The sequence below is a fragment of the Mustela nivalis genome, assembly GCF_964662115.1.
Source record: "Mustela nivalis genome assembly, chromosome: 6".
Classification (NCBI taxonomy): domain Eukaryota; kingdom Metazoa; phylum Chordata; class Mammalia; order Carnivora; family Mustelidae; genus Mustela; species Mustela nivalis.
Window position 1 is genome coordinate 6,127,631 of NC_139025.1, and position 16,661 is coordinate 6,144,291.

The 16,661-nt window shown below is 46.1% G+C and overlaps 1 protein-coding gene across 3 annotated transcripts in view; it reads right to left on the minus strand.

Annotated features, from left to right (window-relative positions):
• The window catches only part of EML1 (EMAP like 1), a 170,277-nt gene that overhangs the window by 129,704 nt on the left and 23,912 nt on the right, over window positions 1–16,661 (minus strand). The window contains exon 1 of one of the 3 annotated variants that reach the window (XM_082737640.1): window positions 9,249–9,325. The exons of the other annotated variants lie outside the window; for them this stretch is intronic. The gene's annotated coding sequence lies outside the window, so the exon portion shown is untranslated. Of the gene's footprint in view, window positions 1–9,248; window positions 9,326–16,661 lie in introns of those variants that run through there. 3 annotated transcript variants of the gene reach the window in all.

Consider the following 16,661-nt stretch of genomic DNA (forward strand, 5'->3'; position numbering starts at 1 on the left):
GTGCTCGTAGTCCGGATGGACACGAACACTTCTCATGATCTGAGATACCCATGGCTTTGTTCCTCTCGGGTCATTCACTCAAAAAGGTTCTTGAGGATTTGCCTCCATCAGAATAATTTATGAATCTGGGAGTTTCTGAAATGAAGCAGAAATTTACAAGTCATATTCCATTTTCCCCCTTTTAAAATTTTGTTTCCTCGAGGAGACTCGGCATTGTGATTGTCTGGGTTTCCTAAGAGTCATACGGGTGTTGCAGCCGATTGCGAACAAAACGTCCGTTGCACCGGCTCCGCTGCACAACGTCATTTTTGGGAATCTGAGTTTGTGTTCTCCATTGTGTTACCCGCGAGGTTTCATGGCAGTTCTTGGCATACGACCGACTAACCACAGTTAGAGACACCAGGGTTAGGTCGGCTGTTTGTCCTGGAGTGCGAGGCAGCTGGCCTTGGGCCCGTGCCCGGGGTGATCAGCAGCAGTCCCCCTGGGACTCTGGGGTATTCTGGTTTGGATGACAAGTTATACGGTAATCCCAGCTAGTGTGGAAAAACTTAGAATCTATCTGTATCGTATGTTTTAAAAATTACTGAGATTCACACAGGTGTATTCAAAGTTCTACCTTAAACTGCCTCATGGCATCAAAGCTGCAAGAAAGAAAGTTGCCAGAAATCTGAATATTTATCTGGAACGCCAAGTAAATAGACCTGTTTCTGAGGTTTGCCTGGTTCCTTCCCACCACCCGCAGCAGGGGCTTTCACATCTCTGTGGGCTAGCCACACGGTACTCATTTGTAATTAACCAAGAGTCCTGGAAGACTTGCCAAAATATTTGCCTTTGGACTTCCGACTCCAGCTATCCTACTGGAGAAGACGAAGGGTTAAAGGGTCTTCTGTCGAGGGATCACTGGTGAGGCCATGCGGCTCCCCTCTCAGTCATGGCTTGTTCACTGAATGCTTCATCTCAAAGAGGGCGCTGACCATTGGTTCACTCCCTTGCACACACTGAGGGACTACTGTGTGCCCGGAACAGAGGACACAGAGGGGAATAAGACGCCAGCGCACCCCCTGGGGATCTCAGGGTCCAGGAGGGAGCCTATGCATGGGAACACAGCAAACACAAACACACAGGAGGGGACCGAGGCACACAGGAGCCCGTTGGGGATACCCCCCAGTTGCCCTCTGTGAATCAGCTCCAGCCCAAGCTACAAGCCTGTGGGGTAGGGAGTACTGCCTCAGTTTCACACATAGGGGGCTGCCTAGGTGGCTCAGTGTCAGACTGTTGATTTAGGCTCAGGTCACAATCTCAGGGTAATGGGGTCCAGCCCCACATAAGGCTCTGTGCCCAGAGTGCAGACTGCTTGTCCCTCTCCCTCTGCTCCTTCCCCACTCCCCCACCCCTGCTCTCTTTAGCTCTCTCTACAAAATAAATAAATAAAAACTTAAACAAAAAAAAATTTTTTTTTTTTTTTTTTTACACATATAGGGAAACTCCCCTGTAGCAGAGGCAGGTGCCGGGCCTGAGGTCACAGGGCTGGTGAGTGGTGAAGACAAGATTAAAATCTGGTCTGATCAGGCCCAGACCCTCCCTGTTGTGCTTTGACTATTCCCTCTGCCGCTGAGGATGAGATAAGAGCCAGCGGGAGGGAAGGGGAGACTTCACTCGAGTAAAAGCTGACGCCCGCTGCCCGCTGCCCGCGGGAAGGAAGAACACCGAGATAAGGTAGGGCCTCGGACATCCTGGAGGGTGCAGCCCCAGGTCCAGATGCACCTTACTCATTGTGCACATGCGGAAAGTCTTTGCTGCTTGGGCTTGGGACACGTGAAGGCGTGAGGACTACTGCCTCCCCAGTGGCTGGGGCAGATGGAGAGGAGCCCAGGGTGGATGGACCCAGAGCTCCTAATGGCCTGGGAGACAAGACAGTGGCAAGACAAGGGAAAGCCATCCAGGGAAGAGGCTTGCATGCCCAGCCTATCTGGGAAAAGGTAAGCCATCCAGCTCTGCTCAAGTCAAGCGTGGGAGAGGAGGTCAAACTGGAGGCCCCACGGGCAGGGGGGAAGCCCCTACCTACAAAGGGGTTGGGCTTGGCCCATGGGCAGTAAGAATCCCCTTGAACACCACACAGTTAGGCTGTGCTTCCAGAAGGCTGATGGGGCAGGGCATGTCAACTGGACCAGGGGACCCTGAGGTCATGAAAACAAACTAGTGGATGCCTAGCATATTTCCCAGTGAGGTGGTAAAGGCCTGGGTGCGGGCCTCCCAGCTGGGTGGGAAATGGGCTGGTCAGACCAGGTTGCTGATTCAGAGGACACGGAGGGAGGATGTCTTCTAAGAGACAAGGGGTTGGGGGCAGAGTGGGTTGTCAGGAAGGGAGGGGGGGCCTGCAAGAAGCCATGGCTCTGGCAGTGAGGATGCCACTGGGGACACGGAGGCTGGACAGCTGAGCACTGGCAAGGCCTGAGGGCTGGAGGTGGTTAGGATCAGGCAGTCACAAGGGAAGAGGGGAAAAGAGCAGGAAAGCCAACTTCAGGGGCAGCATGGGGAAGGGACATTGTCAGGACGGGAAGAGCAAGCAGAGTTGTTGGGAGGAAGAAAGACTCAGAGGAAGGGAAGGTGGTGATGATTCAAGAACGCGGGAGGTGGCTACTGGGACAGGCTTCCAGAGGACACAGTATGCAGGAGAGTGTCTTTGGACAGGAGGAGGGAGGGCACATCTTCTGGGAAGAAGAGAGGGTGAGAAGGATAAAATGGGTGTAAAGCCACCAAAAAGGTGAGGTTTCATTCATTTGTTCAACAAGTCTTGATTGGCAACATAATTGTCCTCGAAAAGAAGATCTAATAGTGGCTTTCCAGGGGAAGGAAGTAGACTGAGCATGTTCTTCTGAAGCTCTTCACACCCACAGGCAGAGAGGACAGAAGGGGAACCGCAAGCTGGGGACCAGGACAAGACATGTCAGGGCTCATGTACCCCCAACAAACTGCAGCTGAGGCCAGTAAGGGTGGGGCAACCAAAGAAGCACCCCATTTGCTACCACAGAGCCCCCCCCACACACAAAGAGTCAAGCATGGGCAGCATCACCACCTATGGAAATGAGGGGCACAGAAGTATTGGCCAAAAGTATGCTTAGGAAGCTGATACGGACAGAACTGTGTGTCCTCGAATTCCTGAGGCCCTAACCTGAGCGGCTATGTGTAACCTGAGGGCTCTAGGAAGTAATTAGGGTCAAATGAGGTCATGACGGTGGGCCCTAATCTGGTAGGATTGGAAGCTTTATAAGAGGAAGATCTCTCTCTGCCCACCACCCTCTCCAACTCCATCATGTGAGGACACCATGAGAAGACCACTGTCAGCAGGCAGGAAGCGCCCCCTCCCACCCGCAGGAACCAGCATTGCTGGCACCCTGATCTCGCACTTCCAGCCTCCAGGACTGGGAGCAAATAAATTTCTGTTGTGTAAGCCCCTCTGCTTGTCAAGGTGTTTTGTTATTGCAGCCCAAGGTGACTTTGACAAAAGCAGTTAGACCCTTCCTGATGCCCTTCTTCTCTCTGCAGAAGATTGGAAGTTTAATCTTGGCAACAGGGGAACTAAGGGGTTCTCTACACCAATGGATACCAGGGGGCACCATCCTCAAAAGGAGAAAGAATCCATTGCCTAAGGCTGAATGAGAAGCCATCACCCCAATTTCTTCCACCCTCAGCTCTGAGAATCTGGGCAGCCAAGTATCTGCTCTTCAGAGCAGAGTATGGGAGATCCTACTTCAGGGAATATGACAGACTCAGGAAAAGACCTGGAGGTGGGGAAGGTCAGAAATCACAGGGAAGTCTCTCTTGTTGATAAGTCTCATCAGTGGGTTTGAGAACATATAAAAGGATAAAAGGAGGGGGATATGAGGAAAGAAACGATATGGAGAACAGAAGAAAATAAAACAATCATCGACATTCTCAATGATCCAAGTTATTGCAGCTGCAAGATGAGGACAAGGTGGTAGAGTCAGATGATAAAAGAGAGTTTTAGGGAATCGAAGTATTACCGCAGAAATAAGATGTGCATAGAAGAGGCTAAATAGAGTTAAGGAAATCTCCCCCCAAAATAACACAAAAAGATAAAGCAATATAGAATGTAGGGGGGAAAATCTAGTAATCCTATTGGAAAATTCAGTGTCTAAAAACAGGAATTTCAGAAAGCAAAAATAGAATTAGAGAAATCATCAAAGAAATAATTCAAGAAAAAAATCCCAGGACAAAGGAACAGAGATTCCTAGATTGGAAGGACTTATGACATGTGCAACACAATGGAGAGAGAGAAAACCAAGTTTCTACCCTAAGACACTCTAGAACATGGGGGATAAGGAAATCATCCAGAAAACTCCCAGGGTGAACAAAGGGTCTCAGACAAAGGATAGAGAACCAGAATGGATTTACTTGGATTTCCAAGTAGCAATGCATAGCGCTTATTACCTGCTGATGATAAAGAAATGCAAAAAGTTGAGTCTTAGAGGGCTGCTTGTTTTCAACCTATGATCACAGGCCCAGACAAACCAGCAGATCAGGTGTGTGAGTAGACTCAAGATATTTTCAGTCCTGCAAGCTCTCAAAATTTAGCTCCTGTGTGCCTACATTCTCAGGAAGCTACTGCAGGATGTGGTCCAGCAAAACAAGGGAGTTGCCAAGAAAGAAAAAGATATAGGATCCAAACAACAACAACGATGACAATAGGGAATCAGATCCAGCAGAGAGGTGAAAGGAACCCCCAGGAAGATGGGACAAGAGATCTCAAGACATCAGCTGTTCCATGCACAATAACTGTCATTCTAGTAGGTAGCCAGTCAGATGCCTGCCTGAGGATGGAGGTACTGGAGAAATGACACCAAGAAGATGGAACTGGAAACTATTGAGAGGAGATTTACACAGAAGCTGGAGTATTTGGGAATGACTTAGTGATAGATACATGTAAAACCAAAGACAGTTAGTTATTCCAGTAAAACAAACAAACAAAAAAATGTAGAAGAAAGGAAATTCAATCATATACTACATGGCTTAACCATGGAAAGCATTGCATCATCAGAATAATATAAACACATATTAAATAAAAAATAATGACATGACATAAACTTAACCAAGGAGGTAAAAGACCGATACTCTGAAAACTATAAAACACTGATGGAAGAAATTGAAGATGACCCAGACAAATGGAAAGATATTCCATGTTCATGGATTGGGGAAACCAATATTGCTAAAATGCCCGTACTACCCAAAATGATCTACAGATTCAATCCAGTCCCTATCAAAGTACCAATAACACTTTGCACAGAACTGGAACAAATAATCCTAAAATTTGTGTGGAACCACAAAAGATGCCAAGTAGCCAAAGCGATCTTGAAAAACAATAAAACTGGAGGTATTACAATTCCAGATTTCAAGATATACGACATTGTTGTCATAATCAAAAAAGTTTGGGGGGGCACCTTGGTGGCTCATGCAGTTGGGCATCCGATTCTCTTTAAAAAATAAAATACACTTATGATGAACACTGACTTATGCATAGAATTGTTGAACCATTACATTATACTCCTGAAACTAATACGCCACTATGTTTTTTATACTTGAGTAATAATACTAATAAATTACAGCATGACTACTACACTGGATAGAGGGGGAGGAGTGTGTGTGGACGTGTGGGTGTGTAACGAGCCGCGTAAATGAGAGCTAGGTCTTCATCCTCCTGAACCTTCATTCCTGAACCTAGAAGATCAGGAAGGGTCTTCATCCTCCTGAACCTTCATTCCTGAACCTAGAAGATCAGGAAGAATCAGGATACCCATGCTATTTCAAGAAAGATAAATGCATACTAAAAGGAAGAGATACAATATTTGGAAGTAGCAGTTACGTCTGGGAGGTTCGAATGTGGGGATAGCAAGAAGGGAGCTAATTGCCCCCCCCCTTTTTTTTTTGTATTAAGCCCTGTAAATCTACCTGGTTTTTAAAAATATGTGCACTATGGCTTTAATGAACCAAAGTTAATTTTAAAAACTAATGTGCATTTTAATCTAACTTCCAGAGCTTCAATCTGTTTATTTGTTCTTTAGTTTGTTTATTTGCTCGTGTATTCATTCTACAGACATTTACTGGGAACCTTCTTCTGAAAGTCAGGTGCTGTAGCAATGAAGGTGAACTCTCAGCTCCTGCCCTTAAAGGACCTTCCTTTTTAATAAGAAAAACATCAAAGAGGTTAAAGATTTATGTGTCTTTTTACTTTGTTTTTACATAGTAGGTGGGTTTCTGAAGAACTCTAATTCTTGCACTTGAAAACTGGCGGAAGGCTTGGGACAATGTAGTTGGAGTTTCCAGTAAGAAGGGCCTTCTAGTAAACCTGCCAGGAAAAAAAATCCCCATAGTGGTCAATGTGTAGGCTCCTATTTTTAATATATTGGCCACTCTGACAAGAAATAGAGGTGTTGGCAGGAAAGGTAGTTTGAGAACAAATTTATGGCCAACATATAGCCATTTGGGAAGAGAGGGATTAATTTATGACCAATATTACGAATGACAACAACTTAGAATTCATTTATATACTATATACTGTGATGTGGTCCTTAATTACATGATTATGTGCATTTTTGATGATGTCATTTACTGATTAAAAACTAACCATATCCGATGAATGGGATAATGACATGTTCATCTAGACGTCATTTGGATTCTGCAGTAATTAATTTCACAGGTTTTTACACTTTCTCTACTTAAAACAGATAGGACTTCCCTCTTTTCAGTTCCAACTATGAGGACCTCAAGGACACACTTTTCTACATATTTAATATATGAACATCTGTTTTATCTGCTAAGATTTTATTTTTGCCCAAAGGACATTTTATTGCACCAAATTACAGCAGCAGGAAATATTCTTAAAAGATAGCCATAGTTTGGGAAAACCATCTGTTTCAAATGGAAGAGTAAAAACATAAACTGTACCATGCAAATTTGCTAAGAGACACTTTCTCCCAAATGCTACCTTTTGTGCGATGACTATAATGTCCTGGACCCATCTACAAATGTTGTGTTCAAAGTCTTTGTTGCTACCCCAGCACTGCCTTTATGTGGGAAACAGCAGAGGCTCAGAAGTTAGACCCCTGTTTTAGGCATGCCTCCCAAATTGGTCCAAAAATGATATTCAACGAAGTACATCCCATGGTAATGGAAATGTATCCTCCAAGCACGGCCAGGTTGGTCTGCTAAAATGCAGCTCGAATGCCATCGCCACCCTGCTCAGAAGTCCCCAGGGACCCCCCACTGCCTGGAGACCGAAGAGTAGCCCAACCTGCGAACTGATGTGATGGGTTCAAGTCAGACCCTCCAGTGGGGAGTCTAGCACGTCTGCGCACGCCTCAGCCTGCTCACCTGTGACATGAAACCCTTCATTCTCGGGGTACACATCCCACTCTGTTCCATCTCAGACTTCATGCTGTTTCTTCTCATTGCTCCCTGCTACAGACTGAATTTTGTCCCCCAATTTGCTATATAGGAGCTCTAACCCTTGATGCACCCTCATTTGGAGAGAAGGAGGGACTCAAGGTTAAATGAGGTCACGGGGTAGGGCCCTCATGTGACAGGACTGGTGTCCTTCTAAGAAAAGGAAGACACGAGAGCTTTCTCTCTTCTCCATGTGAGCAGGCGATGGGAAGGTGGCTATCTGCAGGACCGGAGAGTCTCCCCAGAAATCAGACTTGCCGGCACCTCCATCTTCACCTTCCAGAGGGCAAATCTCTGGAGTCTAAGCCCCCCAGGCTGTAGTATCATGTTACAACAGCCTAAACAGGCTGTGGATACACTCTGCATTTTCCCAGTCACCTTCTCTCAGGGGTCATCTCAGATGCCTCCCATTCTGGGGACCCCTCCTCCCTCCTTGCCAGATGCCCCACCCCCTCCTCTGGGCCCCTGTGCCCCCAGTGCCGTGGAGAGGAACTCCAGTGTGGGACCTTGTCTGGGTGCCCAGTGGGCTCTGCATTCTCTCAGAATCCAGACTGGATCCCTCCCAATGCTCCGTAATTAGAAAATGAATTTGCCACGGGCACACAGCCTCCTGGAACTTTACGAGCGGGCTGTGATGCTCTGCCTGTCTTAACACTGTGCCAGCAGGCTACATTCCTAATTATATAACAGTATTAGAATATAAAAATGCATGTCAGTATGAAGAAAGGAACAACCTCTTTTTTTTTTTTTGTATTTTGTAACTAGAAAATCTCTTTATGGTCACTGGACTCGTTTCCATTTTAAGCTAATTAGTAAATTGCATTTCTGGCTCTTTAACTGACTAGGTTAAATTTAGCTCATCTTTCCCCTTCAACTCAAGCTGTCAGTGGGATTTGCAATTAGAATTTTCGCTCTCAACTTTCTCCACCATTCAGGGGGATGCCAGCAATGTGCCCACCCCCCACCCCCAACCCCCAACCTCCCACCCCCTCTCCAGCCCTTTCTTTCTGCATCTTCTCCTGACCCAAAACTCCCCAAGGATGCACCAGGACAGCTCCTTACCCCTGAACTTGTGGGTCACCCATGAGCAAAGCTGACATTCTTGGCTCGTCCCCATGAGCAGACAAGGTGTAAGTGGGCGGTCATGCAGCCGGCAGCCCGGCATAAAGATGGTCCAAAGGACTTCATGAACTCTGCAATAGCCAGTGTGGCCGGGCCTGCAGCAAGGGCCTGGAGCCCCTGATGTGTCTGGCAGGAGAACCTTTCCTTGCTGGACATGGGGAGGTCGGAGGGACCCTGGAAGGAGGCCGGGTGGCAGGACAATAGAGTGCACTCAGCGGGGGACTGCGAGAAGAGGCAGCCTTCCAGCAATACGGAGCGGTACAGAAATGTCCTGAGTCCTAACAAGTACTTGAATCTTAACAATCGCCATGGCCAAACCAGGTGCATCAGCTGACTCCAGGCCCTGCCAGGACCCCGCGGCAAAGAGCAGGGATGGGTGCTAGGCCGTGCCCGCATGGCTGGCTCTGGTGACCAGACCCATTCTGAGGGCGAGGGAAAGTCCTCCACCCCTAGAATCCCACCCTGTCGCTTCCAAGCCCTCTGTTCTTTGCTTGGAGCTCTGCCTCACTCCATCCCTCCGACCCTGGCCCCTCTTAGCCCCGCGAACGGCTCTTCCCCGACCCAAGCTCTTCCTGCCCACCCCATCCACCCTGGGCATGGTTCAGAGGCCCAGTACCCCAGCCCTCAGCAGGACAGCCTGAGGTTGGGAGGGAGAAGATGCTCACCCAGTCTTTGCGAAGAAGAAAGACACCTGGCCAGTTCCTCCTGGCGGGAGTCCCTGGCCGCCCCTCCTCCAAGGGGGCTAGGAGGCAGAGACCAGCCTCAGGAGCAGAGCGCCAGTATCCTGCTTCTCTCGTTGTCGTCATTAAGTAAGATGGGCTGGTGATTTCCAAGAAGAGAGGCATCCATTATGCAAGCACTAATGGGGCTCTGGGCCTCCCAAGCGGCTGGGAGCAGGGCGGGTCTGTGGGGGCGGGGGGTGGCAGGAGCACACCCACCTGGCCTGGCGGGGTCCTCTTCCCATCCCCGTCTCTGTTCTCCGCCACAAGGCCCGGCGTATCTGGGTGGTGGCAAGTAGGGCAGAGAAAGCCACCCCAGGGGATGGGCGGCAGTTAGTGAAATGAGCTCAGTGATCTGGGGAGCCTACGGAGCACAGATGGGATCTGGGAGCAAGCGCCGCGTCTGCAGTCAGAGCTACTAGGAATTTTGGTGAATTTTCTGCAGAAAAACTGGAAAACATTTTCTCTTTTTCAGGTGTGGGACCCTGAGCAAATGTCCATCCTGTTCTGGGCCTGACACAAGAGGGAGGGGGATTCTGAAACCTCCCAGTGTCTTTCTAGTCCCACCTCCTGTGTCCCTGGCTGGATCACAGGCCCCCAAACACCCCACCATGGAGTGCGTTTTCATGATGCGCAGAATGAATTTGACTTCAGTTCTCTGCCTTGTTCTGAGATGGTCTAGCTGATGTTTTGTGATTTTTTTTTTTTTAACAAAATGATGGCTTGAGTAGATGGTCATTATTTTTAAATGTCCTCATTTAGTGAAATAAAAAGTTTACACCGTTATGTTGCTGCCTTGGAGGGTCAGGGCCATGCAAGCAAAAGCCTGTGAATGATGTGTAGCAGCAAACCCTGGACCCTGGAGGACTCTTACTTTGGGTTTTGGTCACTGCAGGACCTAGGGTGGGGGCAGGGGTGGAGGGGGATGGGAGGGGACACAGATGTTCACCCATCTGTGAGAACATCCATTACGACGACCCTGCTCCCAGGATGTTCAAAAACTGGGGCGGGGGAGGGGGGACCTCTTGCATTTTGTTCAATGAGCTCTTCTAGTAAGAGCACCTGCCCCTTGCCTGCCAAACATTAGAGAACCATGGGTCAAACTGTGGGTCGTGACCCACTCTTAGCCCATGAAATCAATTTAGCAAGGGACTGAAACCAGCATTTTTTAAATGAAATACCATGGAGCAGAGCAGAAAATATCAGAATATATCATGTGTAAACATGGAGTAGGATAAGTATTGATTCAGAAACCATTTGTTTTAAATATATAGTCAAATATACATGTATTTGACTATATATTCAAATATATTAATATATTCAAATATACACATATATTCATACACACATGCATATATATGTTTTCATCTTCTGCATGGAGGAGTAAATTCCTCACAAACCAACCTTCCCACAGACAATGTCTACAAATAAACAAACTATGGACAAAATAGCAAAAACAACATCTTGAGGGTCCTGGAGAGTAAACATAAGCAGGCGGGTTTTGGAGAAACATTAAAACCTAGAAGAGGGGTGCCTGGGGGGGGGGGCCCAGTCAGTTAAGCAACTGCCTTTGGCTCAGGTCATGATCTCAGTGTCCTAAGATCCACATCAGACTCCCTACTCAGTGGGAATTCTGCTTCTCCCTCTGCCCCTCCCTCTGCCCCTCCCTCATGCTCTCTCTCTCTCATTCAAATAAGTAAATAAAATCTTTTTTTTAACCTATAAGGATCAACCCACATAGGGCAATTTCCCATTTTTGTGGCTTTTCCCTGGAGGCAGGCACATTTGTGATGGGGGGACAGGGTTTTAGTAGGAAGCCTATTGTCCCTCTGGACTGAGGAACCAGAAGATGGAGGCTTGGACAACCAAAGTGGCTGGATAGTGGGGAGGAACCCTATAATGGAGAGAGCCAGAGAAGGAGTACATAAAATTGTGTGTGTTAACTCTGCCCAAGTTTCTGGCCAACCTCCAAACCACACAGGCATGTGGCACATTAAAAGCAGCTTGAACTAAAATCTGGGCTCCCACCCACCACAAGTGTTTGAATCTAACCAAGTTAGTTCCTGCTGAAACAAAAACATCAACCATCTTCAAAACAATGTCACCAAATCCAGAGTTTCTACAACAGAACACCCATAATGTCCAGAATACAATCCAAAATTACTCTGTATATGCAGAGCCAGGAAAATGCCACCTATTCTCAAAAAAAAAAAAAAAAAATGTCAATCAATGGAAACCAACCTTAAAATGACCCGGATATTGGAATGATTAGATGAGATCTTTAAAGCAGCTATTATAACAATATTCAGTGAGGTAAAGAAAACTATGTTCTGGGCACCTGGGTGGCTCAGTGGGTTAAAGCCTCTGCCTTCGGCTCAGGTCATGATCTCAGGGTCCTGGGATCAAGCCCCACATTGGGCTCCCAGGGAGCCTGCTTCCTCCTCTCTCTCTCTCTCTGCTGCCTCTGCCTACTTGTGATCTCTGTCTGTCAAATAAATAAATAAAATCTTAAAAAAAAAAACAATAAAAGTATGTTCTGACAAAGAAAAGATAGGATGTCTCAACCAAGAGATATAAAATATAAAAATGAACTAATTGGCAGCATTATTTGTAATAGTTAAAAAGTAGGAAAAAATCCAACTGATGCGTGGGTTAATGAAATGTGGTATATTCGCAATGGAATATTATTCAGCCATTAAAAAAATGAAGCAGTGGTATAGGCTACCACATGAATAAACCTTGAACATATTCTTAAGTGAAAGAAACCAGACATAAAGACCACATATTTTATGATTCCATTATAGGAAATTTCTATAATAGGAAATATATATAGGAGATTTCTATAAAGACAGAAAGTAGATTAGTAGTTGCCAGCACCTGGAATGAAGAGGGAATGGGAGTGATTACCAATGAATATTGTGGGTTTTTTGGGATTAATGAAATGTTTTAGAATTATGTAGTGGTGACGATTGTACAATTTTGTGCACATACTAAAAAACCTCTGAATTATACATTTTAAGTTAATCAAATGAAAATTTCAGAACTGAAAACCACAGTATTTGAAATGAAAAAATTCACTGGACTCAGAATGAGAAGGAAAAATAATCCATAAACTTCAAAAGGGATGAATAAAAATTTTCCAATCTGAAAGAGAGAGAGAAAATAAAGACAATAAAACAGTGCCTCAAGGACAGTAAAACAATATCAGAGGTTTAGGAATTCCAGAAGAAAGGAAGAGAACAGGGTGGAAAATGTTATCTGAAGAAATAATAGCTGAAAACTTCTCACACTTGAAGAAAAACACAAATTAAAATTTCAAGAGACTCAGCACATCTGAATAGGATAAAGAAAGCTATGTCTGGGACACATCACAAAACACTCCTGGAAACTAGATCAAGGCAACAGCTGGAAAGCAGACAGAGAAAAAACCATGCATTATATACAAGGAAATCAATCGTTGAATGACTGCAGACATCTTATCGAAAACCATGGAGGCCAGAGGACAGTGGAACAACAGCTTTAAAGTGTTGAAAGAAAAAATACTATCAACCCAGAAGTCTATATCCAGCAAAAGTATTCTTCAAGAATAAAGATAAAATAAAGACACTTTATTTTATTTTTTAAAAGATTCTATTTATTCATTCATTTGTCTGTGCCTACAGACAGAGATCACAAGCAGGCAGAGAAGCAGGCAGAGAAAGAGGAGGAAGCAGGCTCCCTGCTGAGAGCCCAATGTGGGGCTCGATCCCAGGACCCTGGGATCATGACCTGAGCCAAAGGCAGAGGCTTTAACCCACTGAGCCACCCAGGTGCCTCAAATACAGACATTTTAAAATAAAGGAAACTTCGGTCACTCGTGCCCACCAGACCTGTGCTACAAGATATGCCAAAGGAAGTTCTTCAGTCTGAAGGCAAAGGAAGAAGGAGAACATCTCAGATTTTCATGAATGAATGAATGGCATCAGAAATAGCAAATACAAAAGACCATTTTCCTCTTTACTTAAAAAATTATCCATTTCTGGGGTGCCTACATGGCCCAGTTGGTTAAGTGTCTGACTCTATTTTGATTAAGCTCAAGATCTCAGCTTAACTGAGTATGAGTTGTGAGTTTGTGAGGTCATGAATTTGAGTCCTGTGTCTGGCTCCATGCTCAGTGCAGAACCTGCTTGAGATACTCTTTCTCTCCCCCCTCCCTCCATCCCTCCCCCTGCTCTCTAAATAAATAAATAAAAATATAAAGAAAATTACCTGTTTCTGTCTGAAGCAAAAATTTTAACACCGTCTTGTGGAATTCATAATTGATACAACTATAATACATATTGCAGTGGCAGTGTAAGGATGATGGGAATGAAGATAAGTGCACCAAATGGATGCAAAATTCTTACATTTTATGTGAATCACCCAATTTTAACCTGAAGCATAAGTGAAAAATTAAGATGTATGTTATAATCCCCAGAATGATTACTAAAAAGACAGAGTGTGAAGAGGTGTAGCTAAAAAGTCAATGGGTAGATTAAAATGGAATTTCCCAAAATATTCAAATAATTCCCAAAAAGAGCATCCAGGTGACTTAATTGGTTAAGCACTGGATGCTTGATTTCAGCTCAGATCATGATCTCAAGGTCAGGATCGATCGACCCTTGCATCTGGCTCTGCACTCTGTGGGGAGTCTGTTTCAGGATTCTCTTTCTCTCTGCCCCAGGCCCCATTCACTCGAGTTCTCTCTCTCTAAAATAAATACATAAATCGGTAACTAAATAAATAAATCTTTAAAAAATGAGCAGGAAAGGTGAATAAGAGAAATTAAAAACAGAGGTGACAAAGGGGAAATAAAAAATAAATTATGTTAAGTGGGAACAGACAACCACTCCAGTCAGAAGGCAGAGGTTACTAGAATGGTACAAGAAGTGAGACACAGGTAAACATATATGTCTACCAGAGACCCATTTTAAATATGAAGTCACATTGACAGAAAGTAAATGGGTTGGAAAGGATGTGACATGCCAGTCGTAGGTATGACCAGGTTGGAGTAGCTCTATCAATACCAGACAAAATGGGCTTCAGGACAGAGAATATCACTTGAGTTGAAGAGAGACACCATCTAAAGATGGAAGAGTCAAAAGAAGACATACCCATAATAAAGGTGTCTGTGCCAACTAGAGCCTCAAAGCAAGACTGACAGTTCTAAAAGGGAGAAATAGGGACTTGCAGCCGGTTCACTCAGTAGAGCGTGCAACTCTGGGTCTCGGGGTTGTGAGTTCAAGCCCCATATTGGGTATAGAGATGACTTAAAAATTAAAATTCTTTGAAAAAGTAACAAAGGGGAGAAATAGATAACTTCACAATCATACAAGATTTTAATATCCCTCTCTCAGCAATTTATAGAACAGCTAGACCATTTTTTAAAAAATCAGTAATGACAGAGGATCCCAACACATCTTGACCTAATTGATATTTATACATATGGGTTATGACATAAAATATATTTCCTACTATGACTCATTTCTAAAAAAAAAAAAAGACAAAATCACTCTGCTGGGGCAAACACTAAGGACTAAAGCATAGCCACAGATCATTCCCATCACAGTGTAAATTGCTAGAGGCAAGGGAAGGACTTAATGTTTATTCCATCGGTGCTGGGTGCCAGGCTCTACGCTCAACACCTCACACGGTTACAGAATTCTCATTATTTGGCCAGGTGCTTTATGACCCCCATTTTACAGATGGGGCACCTGAGGCCCAGGGAGGTAAAATTACTGGTCTAGTGTCAGAGCTGGAATTTGAAGTGGCCCTGACTCTCCGAAAAGGACCAGAAGGAGACAGAGAGGGCAATCTCTTCACTCTGGAGGAAAGTGGGGAACAGCATTACAATGGGGTTCAGATGTCATGTGAACCCTGTGGACACGAGAGGAGGAGACAGGAAGGTCTGTGTGTGACATTTATGGATGTCCGGTGCCTGGAATTCGAGGAGCAGGAGGGATGGGTAGGACCTGAGCTGGAAGGGTGACGGGGGCTAGATCAAGTCCAGCTGGCCCCTGTTTCTATTTCCAGGCGAGAGGGAGAAAGGGGATAGTAACCAAATAAAGGGGCCTTGAGTGTTTTGCCTGCCTGCCCCTCCTTGGTGGGGACCGGGGGGAGTTTTCTCAGCCTTTAAACTGAGTGTCTCCAATGTACCGTCCCCAGAAAACCTGAGCATCAACAGCAGGTACATTAGAGGACACCACGACGTTTGTCCAGATCCTGAAACACCTACGCCTTATCCTTGGTCCAGACTGGTGTTGTTTTTTTTTTTTTTCAAAGATTTTATGTATTTATTTGACAGAGAGAGAGAGAGAGAGAGATCAAGTAGGAAGGCAGGCAGAGAGAGAGGAAGCAGGCTCTCCGCTGAGCAGACAGCCCGATGTGGGGCTCGATCCCAGGACCCTGAGATCATGACCTGAACCGAAGTCGGAGGCTTAACCCACTGAGCCACCCAGGTTCCCCCAGACTGGTGTTTTAAAGGGTGGGGATGGGTAGTGTGGGGAGCTCCCCCTTCCTGGGTTATGAGGCCCCCAAAAGAGTGACGTCAGGCTTGGATTATCTGCTCTGAATGCATGGCTGGGGGTGAGAAAGGGACCCCTGGACATGAGAGAGGCTCTTGTTTCCCTCCCACTGCCGAGACTCTGGCTTCTCTGTGACCCTCTCCTGCACACACTCCTCCAGAGCCTTCTCCTCCTGGCGCCCAGGGCAGGGTCCCTGGGACCTGAGCCATGACCTTCGAAACAGTGCTTTTCTCGGCATCTCAGGGATGGGTTCTTCCCGCGGGAGGACCTTAAACTGGGTCAGTTTTTTGCACAGGCGACCAGGATACCATCTGCAGGACAGGTCTTACTGTCTGCTCACTGACAGCCCCAGTTCCCCGAGTCCCCATCACAGCTGCAAAATCCCTGCTGAGCTGACTCGCCAGAAGAGAGGGTGACCACTCCTCCCTGCTATGCCTCTCAAGTCAGTTGCTGGTCAAGTGGGTTCTGCGGAGAAAGGACCAGAAGAGGATCCTCTAGCGGGATCCCCTCAGTGGTGGAGGGGTCGGCAGCTCTTGGCTGTCTTGACTCCACATCAAAACACCCAGCCAATGCCAGCTTGAGTCACTCTGGAGCCCTAAACTGGGGACAAAAAGACACAACCAACATTGGGGGTTTTTCGAACGCACTTCGAAGTTTCCCACTTTGGCCAGCAGTCTGGTGCCCAGGACACACGATCTGAGCATGGATTCTCTTTGTGTGCATTACTCGAGTGCTGTAGCGCATGCAGTCATTCCTGACCTGCCTGCGTCTGTCTACTTCCCTCCCCTTCTACGCTCTGGCAGCTCCTTCACGAAGC